General features: G+C 42.9%; 1 long non-coding RNA gene across 1 annotated transcript in view; it reads right to left on the reverse strand.

The window, feature by feature from the left end:
• Positions 1-21,643, reverse strand: part of LOC119027271 — a 202,300-nt gene that overhangs the window by 30,829 nt on the left and 149,828 nt on the right. Inside the window, exon 2 of the long non-coding RNA XR_005077340.1 lies at positions 21,433-21,538. This is a non-coding gene — a long non-coding RNA (uncharacterized LOC119027271). The remainder of the gene's footprint in view (positions 1-21,432; positions 21,539-21,643) is intronic.

Raw genomic sequence — 21,643 nt, forward strand, 5'->3', positions numbered from 1 at the left:
TCAGTGGCCAAGTTGCATCATGGGTAATGTAGGCACCAGGTTTTGAAAATGCAGTCCACTCATCTGCCTTGCAATCCAAAATGCTTGAGCTGTCTGTTACCCTGTTTCACAGTTGATACCATGTTTGCAACCATGTTGATGACTGTGTAGTTGCCTGTCAACCGTGATTGCAGAAAAGAAACAGTTCTACACACACATAGAAAAAAAACAAAAAAACTATTCGAGTTTTGGGAGCGCTTCATTTGGGACAAATTTCGATAAGCCCTTCCCGGATGAAGCAATCAATCGTGAAACGCCGCACTTCGGTGGCAGAGTGTTGTCCCTGTTGTGGGGGCGGGCGAATAGGAAACAGAGTGCCGAAGTGGATCAATAGGGATCTCATCATCAACTGCATGATTGGGATTTTGAACTCTGGAGTGCGTGCACCAATCACAGCCTCTTTTATTAGCCGATTTGAATCGCGTGGTGCATCACGATCAGTCTATTTGTGACTCTGGACAAACAACTCACCCAGCTTCTAAAGAACATAAGCCGACAGGAAGAGACAGCAATGTCAGTCGGGCAAGAGAGATGTCTTTGTAAAAATCTTGAGCAACACGTTTTCTAATACTCCATTTTCCGGACCTGCAAATCACAGCTAATGATCAAAGGTGGGAAACAGCGCTTGATTGTGTAAAAGGGAGAAATTACCGGGTAAATTGTGTTTTGCTGACCCTGCTGCTCCCACTTTTCTAATTCTAATATCTTCCCTCGCCATCAAGATTGCTTTTCCCCCGTCCTCTTCAGAGGATTGGGAACTTTGCCGAGAAAGCTGCCAACCCTCTGGAACTGATCATTCAATCTCCCGCAACTCTTCTGCATCTCATAAGCCCCGCTTGCCTGCCTGCTCCTCTCTGAAGGCGAGGGACCCCTTTCTCTATTATTTCCTCATCTGATCTCCCCCGATGCACTCCCGGGTGCTCATCGCGGCTCAACCCCTCTTCTGTTAATCCTGCCTTTCATCTGGCGCTGGGGGACCTTTTCAGCCTATGGTTCACTTATGATATCAATCAGTTGCGCGGCTACCGACACAGCCTTCCCCATGCATACAGGTGAGGCCTGCGAGCTTCCAGCTGTTCCCTGATCACCACAAAGGCAAGAAATACTCTCAGAGAAGAGCAGCCTTGGACTTGGAAAAAAAAAACAAAAAAAAAAAAACGTTCAGGATCTGGATGTACTAAAAGCGCACGGTGACATTAGTTCGGGCCGTATCTGCGGTGCATCTGTTGGCAGGCGATGAGAACTCCACTGAGACGGCCTTCCGAACGACTCCACAGATTCCGTCTTTCAGATAGATAGAGCAGCTGCAGGTTGTGTTTCTTGGAGGCATCACAGAGTGGAGCCTGCTGGGATTGTTTATGTTCACAAATAATTCAATATTCACCATATTGAATATTCCCCCAGATCAGTGGCATAACATGGACTCCTATTTTCGGAGGATTTTCACTTCAAATAGTGCATTTGTCATCTTGCAGTCACCCACTCCTGGGCTTGCGGAGCGTCTCTGGATGTTTTTTTTTTTTTATTATTATTATTGTTTTTTTTCCCCCACAGTACGGCTGGCAAACAGAGCCGTAGTGTGAGGCCATTTAAAATTCCCTTTCTCCTGCAAGAGCTACAAAACAGTGCCGTTGCGAGCATTTTAAAGCGTTAGCCCCAACATGGCTATGAAAGCTTGTCCTGTCATGTTTCATCAGGGCATTGTCGAACTGGTAAAGGCTAACAAGGGTGAATGCTGGGAGCGTACAGAGCCATAACCCAACCCTTCCCCCCGCTGGCATGCTTCTGAGTCCGCTCCTACCACAGCCTTCACATGGCATGAGTGTCATGCAGATAGTAGCTGGAATTGAAAGGTTTATCCTGTAGACACTGGGAAGACAGGCACTATAAAATATGAGTCGGGAGTGAGGATGGAAAGCAGTTTCGGGGGAAGCACCAGCAGATATGTGACAGAGGTAATCAGAGACCTAATAGTAGGAAAATTATCCTGTTTATTGAAAAATTTAAATGATTTCTACGCTATTTCATATTTCTACATTTAAAAATAGATCAAGTGAATTGAGAAGTGTCAAACGGCTATGCAGCTTCTGGCTCTCACAGCTCTGCCGAGTGGTTTTAGTGTCTCTGTAGTGTTGTTCTTCCTTTTTTCTTTTTAGCATTGTTTTATTGTTCTGGATACGCAGTCCACAATTTAACTGCTTGGGTTCACTTTCGCAAGTGTTGTTACTGGAGACAGCAGGCAGCCCATTTTCGTGAAAAATCACTGCGCTTGATGCTGCGCCGTGTGGCAAACAAACAAAGTAAGTCAGCAATTACAGAGACAGACTTTTGCTCCGGAGTTGGTGGAGACCAAAAACAGAGCCAAAAGGGGAGTGACTATCGGGCCTACATGCGTCAGGTAGCTCAGAATCACAACTCCAAATGATGACGAATACAAAATATGTGTGTTTGACCCGTTAACACCCAACTGTAAGCTACCAACAATAACCAATGTATTCACACCTACAAAGATTATTGAGACATAGGCAATTAAATGCACTGTGTATGTATGCTTTGTTCAATCCAATCATTGATTCTGTTGACTACATCTTATTTGGTCTGGTATGACCAGTAGCCAATGGTGGCCAATGTCCACTAATGACCAAATGGCGCCGTCGTGCCAACGTCTTCCCAGTCAACACGCCTTTCCAACGGAAGCATCTGCAAGCTATCTGTGTAGGTCTGTGGCCTGCAAGGTGTTGCGGTGTTTAGATTTCGATTTTGAATGTTCAAAACCTGTCAAGCTTTGATGCTGACAGAATGAAAAGAGAAGCATCTCCGGCCTTTGATACACATACACATTCAACCACTGCTCCAGCGCACACAGGATCAAACCTTAAAGCATCAAGCAGACAATTATGTACAAAAGGATGCTAATTCCTCTGGACTACATACAGATAGACCACATCCCCCATGTGAACGTCTGGCACTGCCCGTAAGCTACCAGGCTTCTAAACAGAGGACATTACAGCCGGGCAAAGCGGGGATCTATTTGCTGCCCGGATTTAAAGGGAGGACCTAAACAACTCCAATTTTGGCACGGAATGAAAACAGCAGCCACAGGGATGTGATAAAAGATTAATTGAATAAAAACGGTGTTTCAGTCAATGGAAGAGAGCACAGCAGCATGCGGGAGATGTGGGGATTATAAGGTTAGCGGAATGTTACGGAACAAACCCAGCACACTGACCATCCCCGATAGTTAAGGCCAACTTGGACTCGCCTTCAAAGGGTTGGCTTCCCTCCTGACAACGATACTAAGCTGGTTGTGGTGCGCTTTTAGCTCTTCTTTTGTTATTCATTTTTTACCCCCACAAGTTCACAACTGACTCGCATTCTTCTAAGCTGTAAAAGTCATAGGAAGTAGCACTGACGAGCATTTTTCAGAGGAATTACTAACACAATTAAAAAAGTAACCCTGATGTTACATTTAAAAAAAAAAGTTGAGCTCAAGGCTATTACGACGGTTAGGACAAGAAGGCGCTTTCATCTTGACTATAAAAGAGGATCTGTCTGTTTGCTGAAAGTGTGAGGATAAAGTAGTTGAGATGATTGGAAATGGTTGGTTATGGGCACATGGTTTTAGCTCATGGGGTCGGTTTGAACCTATAACTACGGGGATATGTGCAATATTGTGATACTATGTTGTTGTGTTTTTCCATCCAGTTTTTTGTATCACCAAATGAATACATTTCACTGAAAAAGGACTTTCCCTAGGGGGGATAATAAAGTGCCTATCCATAACCATAAATCTTGGATGTGGGAAATATTTTTATTTTTATTTTTTCTAAGTAATTAAACATTTAGTTGCTATCCATGTCACAACGAAATTACATTCTTTTGAGTGCTTGAGAGCACAGACAGTAAACCCAAATGCACATGACAGCTTTCAGGAATATAAATGGATGAAGTTTATTATTATCAATGGCTGGGAAAGGCAAACACGGCAGGATCGGGGAAACTCGACAGATGACTTTACATCTAGATCTACTGAGGTTGTGGAAACTACAGGATTGGAAAGTCTTGGGAAAGTAACTGCACAACTCTAAGTATATCTTATTAATCTGCTGGTGAAAAGTATTATATGCTGATCATGGCTCTCATTGTAACTCGCATTCTATATCAATCCAAAGTTTTCTCACCGCTGCTTTAGAGCTACAAGGTTAATTAGGACGCCGGGGTAAATTTAAGGGGAGGGAGAGAGAGATGTTACTTTTGGAGGGAAATCCAGAAAGGTCAGCCATTTTCTGTTGGTCACCGTGTCCTAATGAAGGCAATTCCCCGCCGGTGCAGTGCGGAGTTTGGGGAAAAGTGAGGGCTATAATTATCTAGCACCCTCGGGTGAGCACAGGAGTTCATTAGGCCGAAATCCAAATATCAAGTTGTAATAGCTGGGATTGAAGGAAACTCCTTTAAAGAATTGGGATTTCAGACTTTTGGCAGGAACGTGGTTCCAGTTTTCAGAGTAAGTTTTGCTCAGCAGACCGTCGATACTTACCGTGTCATCAAGTAGTGTTTTTCATTTCTTGGCTTTCCGCAGTATTTGGAAAGTCGTTGTTTTTCGTTCTACTGGCCTGGTGTCGAGCTGCTGGTATCCATTCCCCCGATGGCTTGGTTTAGCTTACAACATGTCTTTTTCAGATGGACTGCATCTCATTAACTCACAGATGTGGCGTGTGATTTCCTGCCAAAGGTGCTCCGACCGCTGTTGCTCCTGTTGTGTTTTTCTTCTTTTTTTTGTTTTTTCACGGCTTCGGATCCCTCTCGGGGAGGCCTTGCTTTTTTTTTGTTTTTGAACTGGTATCTCGCTTCTTCGTCAGACCAGCTGTCAGCGTACATTGACGGGAGACAATGTAACACCTTTCAATGTCATTCGCACTCCGCTGACAGGGAAGAATGATGCCTGTAAACTTTGACTGTTTGAGCCACATCTGCTTTGCGGCAACAGCCGATGCGGAGGCACGTTGACTGATACGCATCCACCCAGATGAAGTTAACTTTGTGTGGATTGTTTTTCAGACCAAAGCTATAGATGTGACATGGAACTTAGTGCAGCAGTTGAGACCAATGTGGAGATAACAAGGTACTCGAGATGCAAGATTTCCCACGTGAAAACCCGGGGTAATGTTTTCTCCCTGTGTAGCTAATAGGGGAGAAAGAGGCTGATCTTGGCTAATGCTTTCAGCGCCTCACATCTGAAAATACTCCCTGGCATAAATGTGAGCTGCGACACAGATTACAGCCTAATCCTGTAATGTATGTTTCTTTTCCCCTCTGTGGCGCTCCTGACAAACTGCAACCCAAGCAGAAAAAGAAATGAAAATCAGAAAAACCCTCAAAATTTAGGGCAATTTGAAAAGGACCCCCCGCCCCAGAGATCCTCTGTAACTCTGAGGCGACGTGTTGTGCGCTTCCCTGACATGCATCCGACACGCAGCGCGGCGAGCATCAACATTTTCGCACACCTCTGCACCTTTGCACTTAAGAAAAAAAAAACACACAGCTTCAAACCCGCTTAGGCTCTTAACACACACAGGAACACACGGGCACAGTTGCAAAAAAAAAAAACCAAGAGGCAGCTGTTAATTAAAAATTTGAAAGGATAATGTTGGTCTGAATGTATGTCTGTTAGTCTGACAAAAGGCGACTAATTAAAAATTTGAAATGGATCCTAGTGCCCCTCTTTTCACGTCGCCTCTTCCTGCGGAGAAATGAAGGGGATCGAAATTAAAGCAATAACGCGAGCGGCGCCGTATTTCAAAGTCAATGAGCTGGAGTGGTGAGCGGTATCTCTCTCGCCTGCAGTGCAAGAGTTCAGTGTGCGCTGATCAAGGCGGAGGGGTGCTCACAAGGGGCCCCGCCATGCTGTAAAACAGGTGACTCTTCACATTTTTTCCCAATAAACCCACATTATCAGAGGGCCTGTCATACTCTTTTCACGCAACAGACAGTTTGCTGCTCCGTGCCATTTTAGAGCTTCGTTTTTTGGGGTTTTTTTTTTTTGCCAAACAGTTTCACCGCCTCAAGGAGTGCTTTGACACATTGTATTAACACAAGCTTAGCCTTGACATTTAGATTTTACTACGGACTGCTTATAAAGGTTTCAAATCAAGATATGTTTGCTGAAGTGTGCAAATACGCGAGTTCATGACCTCCCCCAGCGCAACTTTGAAATAAAAACCTGCCGATCCGTTTGAAGATATCAAAAAATTAGACACTGCGTCTGCCATTTATACATTATTTCTGTAACATCAGCCTAAATCAGATGTCTTTTGTGTATAGCATTGTGTGTTTGCACCCTTTACTTAGTTTTTTTTTTTTCATTTTTCATCTAGGATGTCTATTGATTCTGGTCCCATGATATCATTTTATCGATGTGACATGAGTTAATGTCTTTTCTAGAGAAAAATGATTCTGTCATCTCCCCCAAATTCTTTGAAAAATCTATGAAATACCCCAACCCCATTATATAAATCCATTAATCAACTCCCAGTAGTATAGACAGTACGCAATGTGGAATGATTATAAGAGTGTGCAGCTGAGAATAAAGTAGCAGTCATAGAAAAATACTCAAGTACGAGTATTGATCAGTACTTCTATAGTGTAAGGTGTTAATGAGAGTTTTGTTCGTGGCACCCTACTGTTCTGTCACTCACTGTAACCAAGTCCTAGCATACGGGCTAATTCAGCTGCCTCCTGGCTAGGCTAATTTCAAACCAGAGCCTTTGCTAGCAGTTAAAATGTTAAAAATAATCGTTCCAACATCAGACTAACACTTGTTCAGCTAGCGGTTCAAACATGAGTTGAAACACCAAAGTGTGTTTCAAATGTCAAACTACCATTTCAAATAATAGGCTTGCGTGTCATTTAGCTGGCAGTTCAAATGTTAAGCTAACAATTCAGATGTTAAAGTAGCAATTCATATCTTAAGCTACTTTGGCTACCTCCTGGCTAGGCTAATTTCAAAAAGAAGGCTATGCTAGCAGTTCAAATGTTAAAATAATTGCTCAGACATTAGCAATTTGCAACAAAGCAGCAAATGATCTCCAACATGTTCTTTTTACACTTGAGCGCCACCAGCATCAAACTAGCGATACAGGCACTGACATGGAGTAGAGAGAAATGTACAAAAAATAAAAGAAAATATGAAATAGAAATGTCTTCATGAAGACCTGAGTATCACACTAAGAAGCTGCCTGTGAAAATATATTTCCAGTCCTTAAAAATGCTACATATTTTATAAAATGTGAATTACCAATAATTCATGTGTAGCACCCAAGTTAATACATAATAAATGGTAAAACAACAGAAATAAAGCCCAACGGCTGCATTTCTCAGTTGTCACAACCTGACAGAAAAACAGCATCCAGTCTTACTGTTCCTTCTGCTGCTCCTTTTTGTGGAAATAGATGTTTGGGAGAGTGGAAAGCTGACACTACTCCTCATATTTACAAATCCGATTCATTGAATCAATACTGAACACTGCGGGTGCCGCTAAGAGCCCCATTTACCATAAACATCTCATTTCCTCCGGATCTGAGGGGCTGGATTTGGCATTTCTTGCGCCTGTGCTTGTTGCTAGCTTTCATAGTTCCAACCCATCCACGGCACCTAATGCCTCTGCTCCTGTCAATGAACCGTTGGGATGTATTTATGCTGCTCCAGCAGGTGTCATTTACTCTGAGCAGATTGTGCTTAGAGGATGGAGCTATTGTGAGATTGCGCGACCGGATCGCGTCTGCGGATGCAGGTGAGGCAGAGAGGATGGAGACGGAGGGGGAAAACGTGACATTTGTCTCGCAGTGTGAAAACAAACAGATTGTGCTTTAGTCGTCACAGATATTGACACCTCGTGTTTACTATTGATTCAATCAGCTGCCTCGAGATCGACAATGACTGAAATGGAAATGCATCCACCAGAGCAGCATGTAATGGTGTCATAGTGAGAGTTATAATTACATTTTGTGAGGGCAAGAGGCAGGAAAAAAAGACATACTTGTACAAAAGACCAAAAAGGCTCGGGTGTTACCAATATCCTTTGGATCCTTGAAACATTTTCTGAATAGTCAACCTCACAATAAGAAAGTAATCATCAGATATCTAAGAAATATGAAAGCATACTTTCAAAATCTCTTTGATCACCTAACAATTCGATTTCTCAAGGATAGATTCTTTTGTAGAAAATCTCCCACATATCCCCCCCAGTCCGCTCCTACGATTCAGTCGGAGCAGGCATACAGTAAATATGAAACCATTATATATTACATTCAGCAACACGAAAAGAACGTTAAGAAAATGCAGGTTGAAATAATTCGCTTGGCTGTACGATCTGTCTTTTCCTCAACACCATTATCCACCATCGCTTCTTGATGACATCGGGGAAATCTGTTGTCGGTGAAATGTCAATGTTTGTACAAAACGCACAACTTCACCCTCTCGAAAATGCATGCCATGCATACGCCGAAGTCCGAATCGAGTGCAGGTGATGCATCGGTCCCCTCCCATTGACTTTAGGGGAGCAGGGCCATACACGGGTCAATTTTGTCGCCACTGAACCAAAGAAAAACAACTAACCGTCACAGTTTGGTTTGGTTTAGGCAGCAAAATGACTTGGTTAGGTTTAGGAAAAGATGATGTTAATATATGATATAGGTGTTAATATATGATGTGTGTGATATGTGTTCTTTTTTTTTTTTTTGGAGAGGAAAAGTATGTGATGTGATAAATTGTGAGTTCTCCAGTTTGAAGCTAGGAATGTGGCAGGAAGTTAAAATTCTTCCTCAAAAACTAGTGCACCTTTAAACGTCTTCTCACTAACTCAACTTTGACTTTTGGTTTCTAGTGTTAGCGTCCTAGTGCGTATCATCTGCACACAAAATCTCAATGTATATACTGCATGCAATCTGAAAATCTAGTTGTTTCATTTGAAGCGACTCAACTGCAACCGTAGTTTCGAAAAGCGTCAGCATTTACGGAAGTTTCGATGGCTGCGCTTATAGAAATCTGTTTATTGTACAATTCTACATGAATTTGGATTCCTCTGCTTTATGTTTTCCTATCCAGCAAACTAACCTGAAGAATGCCATGTCCATTTCAAAGGTTTCCACCCCGAAAAACACTTTGCTGTCATCAATACTAGTCTTTATCAAGACCATTGAGTTTTTAAAAACTAACTTGCTGGCAATTCAGCGCACAGGCTTTTGTTTCTCCTCTTTTCCCTTGAACCATGTCATGTCCACATTCATCCTCCCTGCATTTGTGTTGTAAAGGCCGACTGGTGCGCACACTTAAGAGGTCTGGTGTCCCTTTTTAATAAAGCTGCTTTTCAAAAAAAAAAAAGGGTTTGTCGATTTAAATGGTTTGCTTTTTTTGATACAAAGCCTAGCCTTTAACCCGTTCCTGTGCAATGACAATGCATTTAAAAAGCAGGTAATGCGCCACTTAGTGTGTTTACCACTGGCAGAATCACCTCAAAGATAACCTGTGTTTATTACTGTGGCGCCGTGTCACGGAGCTCTGTTCAAGCCTAAATTAACATCCAGATAGATGTGGGATTAAATGTTCTGTCGCGGCGAGCTTCCCTCGCAGTCTACATTCGCAGACAGCCCACTCGAAGACAGACTAAAGATCCTTGGGAACCAAGTTCTGTAGCTCCAGGTCACACTCCCAGTAATTAATGGGGACCAATAACTCAATACTGCAAGAGGGGGGTGGTGGTGGTATAGAAACTTCAGATTAGAGACCGATTGATTTCTTTCAAGGCCACTGAGGTCCATCCACAGCTGGTCGGTTGCCACGGCTACTGCTGCTTGCGAAAAAAAGATGCCTTTAATTGCTTGATTAGTCTTTGAAAGGGCAGTGATATCAGCATGATGTAGCGTTATGAACACATGACTTTGCTGCCAAGAAACACCAGTGATATTCAAAGGGGGGGAGGGGGCTACATCAGCGCTAATCTTCCCGGCTCGAGGGGCCGTTGGCAGGCTACCAATTTACTTACCATGTATGTTTGTCAGGTTTGTCACTTCATGCATGTGCGAATGTTCAGTGAACCGATTTTCTGCAAGAATGTGGAATTGTGTGTGTGTGGTAAAAGTAGGATTTAGTGGCCGCTGCATTGTTCATTATGGAATGGATCATTCTTGCTGCCTTCATGAATAGCTGGCTGGCCATCTCTGTTCTCCAGTTACAGAAGTGTTCAATATGAAATCCCACACATTAATGAACAGAAGTATTCAATGCTATCTGTAAGACCTGCTTTTATTTCCCGTCCATCTTACCCCTAAGCCTGTCGGTTGGTTTTTGGTGACTTCTTTTCATGTTTTTCCTGCCGTTGACCTAGATTGTCTTCGTCTCTATCCTAACTTGGTCTAATAAATGTGGGGCTTTTGAACTGAATGTAAATGTGGACAGAAAACTGGTATTTTCCATCGGTGCTATCAAAATGAAAATGTTTTCCATTGAAACACTCCCATTTTTCAGCGGTGGAATGTGCAGTCCTGACTACTCCATATACCGTGCCTTCAGTCCGTGACACCGCGTTGTTGAATGAATTGGATTGTGATTTCTGAATGAAACTTTCCAAATGAAATGTAACTTGTTACTGAAGTTAATACGCATAAAAAGAAAAGTACTAAAGTGAAGGACAGGTACACTTGAAACCGCGCAATTGTAAATGCGCTAACTTACATTCAGCCACCGCTAATAATAAACGTTTCACCTATCAGAGTAAATGACCCAAATCTATCCTTGAGTGTTGAATTATTTCAAAGAGGAAACTAGAAAAATTTTGAAGAATGTGTGTAATATAGCTCTGCTTTCAGATGAGGTCTAGATGTAAGAAAATGTACAGTAATGTGTTTTTTTCCTCCAATCCTATCTCCAACAAATTAGATTGGGACTCTGAGTTAAGTTGGCTATTTGGGTTTTTAACCAGCCAATCTTTGTCAACGGTTACAGGGAGATTTTGGATTCAAGTTACTACTTAAAACACTAATATACACTAATGAAAACACAAGACACAATTGAATTGGAATTTAATTTCTGCAATAAGTCTTTCTAAATCGTCCAAACTTTTTAAAAACCCGGACTGAGAGTGCTGGTTTTACGCTACAGTACAATACAATTGTATTTCAAGATCTGATATTTAGCTGGAAAACAAACAAAATGCCTTGCCAACACGTTTTTCTTTCATTTAGTGTTTTATATACAAATGTTCTTGTTCGCGTGAAAGATCTTTAAGGTCAAAAAATGTCTGCCCCAACAGAAGCTCCTCTTTCCCACAGAAAACACCCTCCTCAAACGCCTCATCAGTAGTCCCCGCCTTTAATTCCGCAATGTTGCGACATCACACCACGCCACACGTTTGCATAATGTATGCCTAGCGGGCTAGTTTGGCATGGGAGGACTGATTTCGCACAGTTTCTCGGTTTCATTGTTAGGGTCAGGCATGTGTGAGCTGACCAATCAGAGGGGGTCTGAGTAATTGGAGGGGGTGGGGCCTAAAGAGACAGGCAAAAGTGGATCGTTTCAGCAGCACTGGACTGAATAGAAAAAAAAACAATGTGAATGTTGAGCATTAAAGCATACAAATCTATTGTGGAAGCAACACAAAATATAATTGTGAACCTGTGAATGAGCAGTATGTGTCTCTTTAATGCATCTTGGCAGCAACGTTTCCTTTCTTTGACAACAGACATAATCTACACTTTAAGGTTCTCTTTTTCAGATTTTTTTTTTTTTCCTTCCACCGATGTAAACACCACATGAGGAAAAATAATAATAATAACGTGTCTCGAGCAAAGCCAGGACTGGAAAGTAGTGGCAGATCCTACTGTTTGACAGTGGCACGCGATGATCCTTCTACTGTAGCCCCTATACATCCTGGAACAATGACAAAAAGTCAGGATGAGGAGGGTGGGGGGGCTGGGGTGGGTTCCATTCAGCTGAATGAATGCATCCCCACTGAGGCGTTTGGTTGTTGAGACACGGCGAAACGTGAAGTGGCCGCGGCCCCTACTGTAAATCATGATGCCTCCCGGTGCTCTCTGCCTTCCCTTCCATTGTGTCGGCCCTGCTCGCTCTGCTACCCATGTGTCAGAACGGCTCACGTCCCCGGACACGCAACATCTCTCCCCTGGCTGCTGCCTCTTCCTGTGAGCTTCACGCGGCTGTCCGTTTCGCTTCCTCTAAAGCCTTCTCCCCCCCCCACCCCCCTCACTTTGTCTTTAGCCATCAACCTCTCTCCCCTCCCTCTCTCTTTTCTCTTTTTCTCCCCTCCACCTCGTGATTTTCTGCCTGCTGAATACGCAGGGCGAGAGTGACGCGCCATTGTGATAACGTGAGTCTCATCTGTCCGGACTTGGAAAAAAAAAAATGAGTCCAAAGGGCGGCGAGAGAGCGCCGGGAGGAAAAGAAGGATTCTGGGACGTGTCAGGGTGCCGATGATGTAATGCATTTCTAGTCTTAGATACACTTTCTTGCTTAAAAAAAAGTGAGAAAATGAAAAGCAGTGCAACTTCATTGCTCTGTTTTGTACGGTGATTCACAGGGGAAAAAAAAAAAAAATCACTGGACACAAAATCAGAAACACAGCTGCCAAAAGCCGTCTCTTCTGCTGGTGCGATCCATCACCAAGGACGTCGTGCTCGCCCACTTTTTTTTTCTTTTTTCTTCTTCTTCTTCCACGGTCCCAAACTTTCTCCCTGCCCCTGCACATCTCCCTTCTCTCTCCATCTCCCCGGAGATGACAACACGTTCCACACTGTCCTCTTTTGGACGATCAGGAAACTGCACCCTCTGTGCTCGGAGAGAGGAGGAGGAGAGGGAGGAGGGAAAAGAAAAAAAAAAAAAAGAAAGTAACGGACAGAACGACGGGGAAGACAGACGGCAAATCGCTCTCTACAGATTCCTGAGGGTGCGTGGTGCGCGGGGGTGAACGGCGCCGCCACGTCAGCGCATTTATTTGACTTTGACTATCGGCGTCAGATCAATTTTTCAGAACGCACTTCCTCTCCCTCTCCATCTCTCTCTCTCTCTCTCTCTCTCTCTCTCTCTGTCTGTGTCTCTCTCTCTCTCTCTTGCAGGATATAAAAAGAATTGTTTGTGTACAGTCAGCACTAAACAGATGGGTTTTTGTAGCCTTGATTTCAACACTGTGACTGTCTCTGCTTCTGTAACTGTAACAGACTGCACCACAATATTGATGCTCTGAATAGACCCGGCTGTCTTCTCCTCATCCTGTGTGTATACAGTATGTGCGCGCATGTGTGTGTGTGTGTGTGTGTTGAGATTATCATGACGCTTTGACCTCAGGATTTGTGTCGCCCAGCGTGGGGAGTCGCGGCGTCTGCTCAGCCAGCGGATGCAAGCGATAATCAGTCAGTCAGTCAGTCGTGATCATGACAAAAGGGAGGGGGAGGACGTTCCACCTTGCATCAAATCCTTGGCATGATAAATGTCTCTGGTGGGAATATGAAGTCAAATCCAGGTTTTTTAACAATTTCGAGGAACCAAACTGTTCCCTTTCGCAATGCACCGCTGTGCATCACTCAAAGGTCAAGGCGACATTCTGCGTCCGGACTATGTTCGTCCAGTGGTCTGGAGTAACTATGAGCGTCTATTCGAGGTCTTTCCTCGAGTATTTCCGCGTCATGTTCCTTTAAACTGAGATTTCGCCGCCTGTCAGAGGGGATTATTGAACTTTTTTTTTACCGCACAACATTTAGATCTCACACAAGAGACCAAATGATTTATTATCAAACATGTCAGGTTTTATAACATTAAAGCTAGCTTTGAGTTGGACGAATCAAAATATTTGCCACAGGGTTTTTGTGTTTTTTTTAATTGTGATGGTGATATATTGCTGCATAAAGGTGCACTATGTAGCTTCATTGATTGCTTATTTAGTCTATTTAGGCCAAGAAAAATCAAACTCTCTGTTTTGATAAACTGACAAATCAAACTGACCTTAAAGGACGACACAGTTTCATACTTGTTTTACTTTGTTTACATATGGCGGACCCTGCCACCTCTTCAAACTGTGTTCTGGGGACCTTATTTTCCTCTGAGAACAGCTTGTTCATTCAGCTGTGTTTAAAATAAACATTTGTACGTGTGTATTATTACCTCATTAATAATATAATCATTTGAAGTCTGAGATTGAATTGTTTCTCCACAGCCTTTCCAAACAACTCTCACATTTGATATGCTGTTACTGCTGCTAGCAAAGGGCTAGCTGGTTAGCATGCTCGCCATGCTTTTTAACACATTACAGTGAAGTCAAAATGTCGAAACGTCCTTCACATTCTCTTGATAGATTTACTTCAGTTTAGAATGTTTTCAACCAACATTTTTACGTATTGTGCCTATAAAAAAGCTATTCTTGATAATAATGATGTAAGCTACTTTAATTTACGGCCCCATTTTTGCATTCACAAGTTAAATTTGAACCCTCACATCACAGAGGCACTCAATATGATACATAACATTAGCTTACTGAGGCTTCAGCAGAAATAACCCCTCGGAATGAATATTTTGGCAACCTTGCAATCTTGCTTAAACTGCTAGCTTAGCGTTAGCTTAGTTAGGTGCCAGCAAAAGTAATCCTAACAGTCCAGTCTGGGATATGGATTTGGATTTAGTGTTAAGTTACTGTACAAAAATAGCATTGTGCTCAGGACTTGTAATTTATGGTGTGATTAACTACTTCGGCTTAAGTAAAACAGCTGGATACCCCAGCTTCTGAAACATAATTAACATAACAATGTTGGAATTTATCTCGGTGAATCCAAAGCAACAAATCAACATCTGAGAAGGTGTCGGCCTACCTGCAGCACGGCTGAACCAAACAGCCAAAATAAACAAACCCTTGTGCAATCATTACATTGCCCAGCATGCTCCATGTCCATGTGCCCCTGGCTGGTAATAACCTTTAGCTAATTACCATTTCTCCTGCATCTTAATATCAGTTCATAAAGCAATGCAGCGCTAATTAGGGAAAGGAGTGAGATGATATCCAATTAGGGGCCTGTCTCTTGTCTCAAAACAAGTGAGCCGACCCAATTCATCTTCACCTTGCGCGCCCCGCAGCCACGCGGTCGGAGGGTGGGAGTCTTTGAAAAGACGGCCAGTGTTCCCCCGATGGTTTACACTATTACCCAGTCAAAACATGTCAGTCGAAACAAAGCCATGGTAATGATGAGGACAAAACCGACGGGAGGGATCAGTGGGCATCTTTGCGGATGCGGGCAAAGGTCCTTCTCTTGAAAGCGGGAGATCTGGCAGTGGCACTTGCCAGGGAGAACAGAGGCGCTTTTCAGTGGATTTGCAAAAAGTCAATTTGGAAGGAAGAAACTTTCCCCACCTCAAAAATAACAATTTCGCAGATTAATCTGGAACTCGCCCAGCGTACAAAGTACCTTACAGTCTTTAAATCCAAAAGCCTCACAGCACTGACCATCACATACAGTTTTTCTATGGTTCTTTGAGCACCCTAATGCCAAACTAATTACTTAAAATAATAAGAACACTTATTAAAAACCACTGAATCAAGGTAGAGCTATATTTAGTGAGAGAAGAAAAAAGAAAAAAAAAGAAAGAAGGATAAAAAAAGAAAGAAAAGAAAATCACCCAGAAGGAAAGAAAAATATTCATTGGGGTTCTTCTGCAATACCTGCGAGTCACGCAAGAATGGTCTGCCCTGCTGGTCATTTCCTGTTTTAGTAGAGACTGGTGGGCGCAAAACAGGCCCCCTTTTACAGACTAGAATCAGATTAGTGTCATGGGGCCAGCCGCAGTGAATGGGAGTCGTGTCGGTGGGTGTCTGCGAGGGGTCCGCCTGTCACCACCCCGTGTCATTTCAGCCTGATGGCCTCGTCCCCGCAGACATCAGAGAGTAGCCGATGTAATCTGCAGTCATTCAGCAGTGACCTGGAGAAATGGAAACCAGTGCCGGCGGCGAGAAGGGAGGGCCGAGACAGAAAGCCGAGCGAGCGATCTGGTCAGCCCATATATTTATCTACCTGACACCGTGAACTCTGCAAGACCCGCGGAGAAAAAAGACCACCCTTCCTCTTCCTCCTCCGCCACATTCACATGGATTCCCTGATGCAAGCAGCCGCAAAAGAGGCTCGATTGAAGAGCACTCGGCTAATTGACTGAAATGATACATTAAGACGTATGCGTACCTAATTGCAGGAATCGCTCCGGCATTCTCTTAAATCGCAACATAAACACTTGAGGTTTCCGGTAAACAGCTAAAAAACAAAACAAAAAAAAAAACTGGCTCTGGTTTGCTCCCGATCTGACTGATAATGAACTCATTTGAATATATTCCTACCCCAGTAATTACAATCTAATCGGAATTGATGGATCATTTGGGCCCAACCTGCATGAAACATTCATTATCACAAGCCCCCAACACATGGTCGGAGCTTTCTCCACATCAAACACCAGCGTTTAGAACTAGGAACAGACTAATGAGGTGGACACACTATACAAATGCATGAGAGCAGCTCACTCGTATGTGCGGTTTCCGAGCATATGCGTCGCTCGCTCGCGCTTCTGTCGCCGCGTTCCAAATCGCCTGCGCATTGTTTGGCATTGAATAGACACGCGAAAGGACTCTAGAGACAACAACAACAAAAAAAAAACAGACATGTAAGTTGAAAACAGGTGTATAACAGACACATAGAATGGCTCCAGAGCCTGTACGGCCCCTCTGATTTGCCCTTCTAAACAGCATATGGCAGAAAAACATGTCTTATCTATTGACATATTAATGTATTCAACTGCGTTTTATTATTAGAACAAACATTAACATAATTCTCCACTTGGCGGCTGTCCAGCCATCTCTAGTATCTAGACTGATGGCAGCTTGGCTCGCCTTTCTCCAAGTCCCTGACCTGCATTCTCAATGGCCTGCAAAAAATAAAAAATAAAAAATGGGGGGGCTTGAGGCCTCTTGGTGGCAGAGGGGATTAGCCATGCAAGCACTTCCTCCATTTTGGAGATTTTGTTATTGAGTTGCACTTTGCCAATGCTAATTGCCTGTGCCCACGCAGGGTCAGAGAGGGCCACCTCCCCATTGGGATGGATCTCTCCACTTCATCTGGACATTATATTACCTCCGGCCATGATTTGCGTCAGCAGGCTTGAGTTTAATTCCCCTTAATCACATTCAGGCACCCTGGCAGAATCAATAAAGACACAACAGTCAGGGCCATCCTTTGTCCAACAATCCATTAAGGAGATAGAAGCCTCAGCAAAGGCTGCGCCGGCAAACTTTATCATTCCACTGCTACATATATGATATGAAACTAAGTGATGGAAGCAGTGATACGGGACTGTAAGGCGTTTAGCTAATTGTCTGCAGAGTGAAAATAATGAAGTCTGCAAATATACTGTTACAGACATCCCACTCCATTCAGTAAATGTAAAAATAATGTTAAAACTGGAAATAGAGCATCCTTCATCTTCTCTCATTAAGTTCTATGCAAAGCAAATGCATCCAAGTATCGAATCATAAAGTATCAGGTTACAAAGTTTAGAGGCTGAGAAAAGGCCACTGAGGGTGGAGGTTAAGGTAGATGACTGGGTCACACAAACATGGGAATTTCACAGTGGAAACCAGTGTGCGTGTCCCATGTGGAACCAAACGTCATCCTTGACATGTATTTACTGATGCCCCAAAGTGAATGAATGTGAGGTATTTAACTCAACATCAGGTGCGAAATTGACCTAGTAGTTTTGGTGCCTAAATGCAACCCCTACTACTATGTGTAAGTTGATGGGAAGAAAACTAAAGATGGCGTTGCTGTAGGACAAGCTATGACGCATTTGTGTCCAGCTGATTTTTTTCCTAATATATCTGCTCCATAAGGCAAACCCAAAATGCTAACGATCTGGTTACTTTTCATTTGGGTTGTGTGACACATTCTCTCACAATTTTAGGTCCCCAGTCCGACATTCTTTAATTACGTTCCAGCAAATTTAAATGTCAGTGACAACTGGGCAAAAAAGTCAATCCAGTTTCTCCTTTGGTATGCAGGGATAGGTTTCCCGTACAAAAGCAAGAGGTTTAGAAAATGGGTAGAAAGATTTATACACTACTTACTGTATGATCACCATGGCACAACGAACTGGATCTGTCAGCTCATATTAGCGACTAGTGAGGCAGCAGGTAACATTTACAGGGAGACATTTACGGGTCGAGTCTTGGCAGCAACTGCTTGAATGTGTTTGTGTGTGTTATGTACATCGCTTTACAGGCGACATGTAAACAGATGTGTTTGCTATAGATTTAATGCAGCTTGTCACGTGTCCATACGAGCAATTTCCGTGTGCGGCAACAAATGAGAGCAACACAAACCTCTTCTTCTGCAAGCATACAAGAGCATGAAATGAGCACAGAATGATCATCTTTCATCAAGATGGTCCATATTTTCCCCAAAAAGTAAAGCCCAACTTCAGTTACAGGGTGCAATTTATGAGAATGGATAGCTAAATTGTCTGATTAACAGTGGGGTTCCGGTAGAAATGTCTGCTGAGGAAGTAATGCATCAGTTTGAAAGATAGTGTGATTATACTGTATTGTCATTTGGCTTGAGAACAAGGCGTTTTAGCGTCCGTGAGTGAAGTGTCTTTTGAGATGTAGATGGGCTCGCACATGGCACTCCTGAATAAATTGCTGAGCCATTTCAAGGAATGTAAAATTAAAGTGTCTTTGAAAGCTGGGAACTTTTCTTTTTTTTGTTTTAAATCAAGCAAAAAGAAAGGCAGGCCAAGAGGAAGTCAACACTCGTACCAATGATTTAAACACATTATTACTTAGTTGTAGTGCAAGAAGCTGTGGGCACATTATGTGTATTGATGTCTCAGCATTAGCAAACAGTTGGCTTTTCAACATTTTCAGAATCACATTTCTTACCAGCTAGTTGAAAATGCTCCTTTGAGCGCTGTATGATATCTACAAATTCCTGAGAAAGCTAAATTCTTCACTATGTTTACCAGCATGCTCTAAACGTTGCTTGCCTCTCATTCAGTGGTGAGCATTGTAGTGTGCGGTGGCTTTTATTGAGATTCTTTTACACTGAAAATAGCTTCCTGCTGCAGTCGGAAACACAAAGTGAGAGCGAAGCAAAGCAATAAAGCTGCAGGATGTTGCACCAAAACATTAGCTAAAAGATGCTAAAATGCTCCTTTGAGCTGTGGGGAACTGCGGAGCTTATGAAACAAAAACACAAACTTTGTATCATTTGCTCAACGTATAATTAAAGTAAATATTTTAGTCTGTAATATATTTACTTACAAACATTTATTGGTAAGTAAATATATTGGTGAAACTGTCAAAAATACAGTCTACGGGGTTTGTTTCCATGAACACCAATTTGAAAAAAAATGTTTTTTGACCCTCACCATGACTATCTTTTAATTAAGGTTAATTAAAAGATATTTTCAGTAAATGTAGCAGTCTGAATGTTTTGGTCCATAGGATAAACTTTGGGGTTTACGTAAGTTGTGATTTAATTTATTTGTATTTGAATTAAAATCAAGTGAAATACTGACATCACTGAATAGAGATGCAAAACACAGATTGCCATTTTATACTGGTGCTGATTGTCATAGAACAAAAGAAAAAAGTGTGCCCATGCACACTAAAGCTATAGATTAAATGCTCCCTATTATAAAAAGTTAGATTTCCTTGGCAATAATTCCAGTCAAGGAGCTTTATAAGGACTGTGAAAGTATCAACACGTCAAATCCACAGAGATTATATTCACAAACTGTGCCTTTAAATGAGCAATCGGGACTTCTCTAAGGTTGTGATGTCACAATTATACAGTCGCCGCCTTCATCCGATCCCCAAACCTGGTTTCACAAACACCAGCAGAACTGATGCGGAAGCCTGGTGTGCAGTGCCCGCTCGGGCCTGAGACAGCTGACCAATCAGAGAGGACAGGGCTTTTCGAGGGGAGGAAGGCCTTAAAGAGACAGGCACAAAAAAAGTCAAGACGGAGACTGAATAGAGGTGCCGCAGCAATGGTAAGTATAACAATAAATAAACATTAAAGCATGAAAATAAAGTAAACAAAAAAAAATAAAAAATACGAACCGGAAAAAGAGCATGACAGAGAACCTTGAAATTCCATCACTATTTCTAAACAGCCATGCCACTAGGTTGTTCTCACTGTATCTATAATACATGACATATGTTTTGCACTTGTGTGGATTTATTTTGTGTGTCAAGAATGCGTTCCCCCGAGAGCCTGAGTGGGTGATGTCTGTTCCAGAGACAGTATTTTTCTTGTATTGATTCACAGCGGTGTCCCCGCGGTTCACGAGTGTGGCCAACCAAGGACTGGAGCACACAGCATTTTAATCTGTCAAGATGTCACCAGCTCCGGACAAGAGGGAGAAGACAGAGGGAGAGAGGGAAGAGGGGGGTTAAAGTTTGGATGGAAAGAGAGGGATGACACCCAACAGCCAATGCCGGTGTGCCCGATTGTGTGAGCGCGCACACACACACATGCACCTACACACACACATGCACCTACACACACACATGCACCTACACACACACACACCTACACACACACACACACAGAAAAACACATAAAGCCTGCCAGTCAGTCAATCAGTCAATGTCCACTTGAGGGACTCAACCTCTGCCCCTTCTTTTTTCATCCCTACAGACATCTCAACACAGCTCACTGAGTTGAACAACAGTCGGCAGGCAGAGCCCTACAACATTCACATACAGCGCAACTGTGAGATCATGACCTCACTGATGGTGACTGGTGAGAATATAGTAATGCGGCGTGATATCGATTGATTGAAATGGTAGAGACCAGGTATAAATATATTAATTGCAGGTGATATTGTTCTACTGCATCACATTTACTTTCCTCTTTTCTATTTTATAGTCATGTTCACAGAGCGGATATACTGTATATTTTAAATTCAGCTAACATTGAGTGTGTTGTTGTCGGCAGCTGTGATTGTTTTGTTTTTTTTTGTGGGGAACAGCCGATTCCCAAGACAGCTGCCGCGATGATGCAGGGTAAGCTCCTGAACAGCTTTTATAGGCAAACACGCCAAAAGGTAAGATGTTAAATTACCACGTTGTTTTCTTAGGCTGTAAGCTGAACACTCCTGCACGCGGCATTGTTTGTGTACACAACACGTACGAACGTTTTCTCCGAGGAATAGGCGAGATGGTATTTGGGGAGATAACGCTCTCACTTTTTAAATAAATTGGGATGGGGAAGGTTGCAGTTCAGGCACAATACCGCTGAGCTGGATTTTTGAAATTGGAAAAAAGGTTGAAAAAGAAATTGAAATATATATACTTACAGACCTTGCACCTACCCCTCGTCCACCGACCTCGGGGCAATGACGCAAGTCCAATCCAAGGAGGCCCCCGAACTCGCAACCCACGGGATCTGGAACCAGCCACCACCTTAAAAATCAATGTCAGTGGTTGATGTATATGCGTCGCAAGTGCCTTGAAATGTTCAGACAAAATGTAATTAAAACGAATCAAGAAGGAGAGCGAGAGCAGTTT

This window comes from Acanthopagrus latus, chromosome 10 (assembly GCF_904848185.1).
Source record: "Acanthopagrus latus isolate v.2019 chromosome 10, fAcaLat1.1, whole genome shotgun sequence".
Classification (NCBI taxonomy): domain Eukaryota; kingdom Metazoa; phylum Chordata; class Actinopteri; order Spariformes; family Sparidae; genus Acanthopagrus; species Acanthopagrus latus.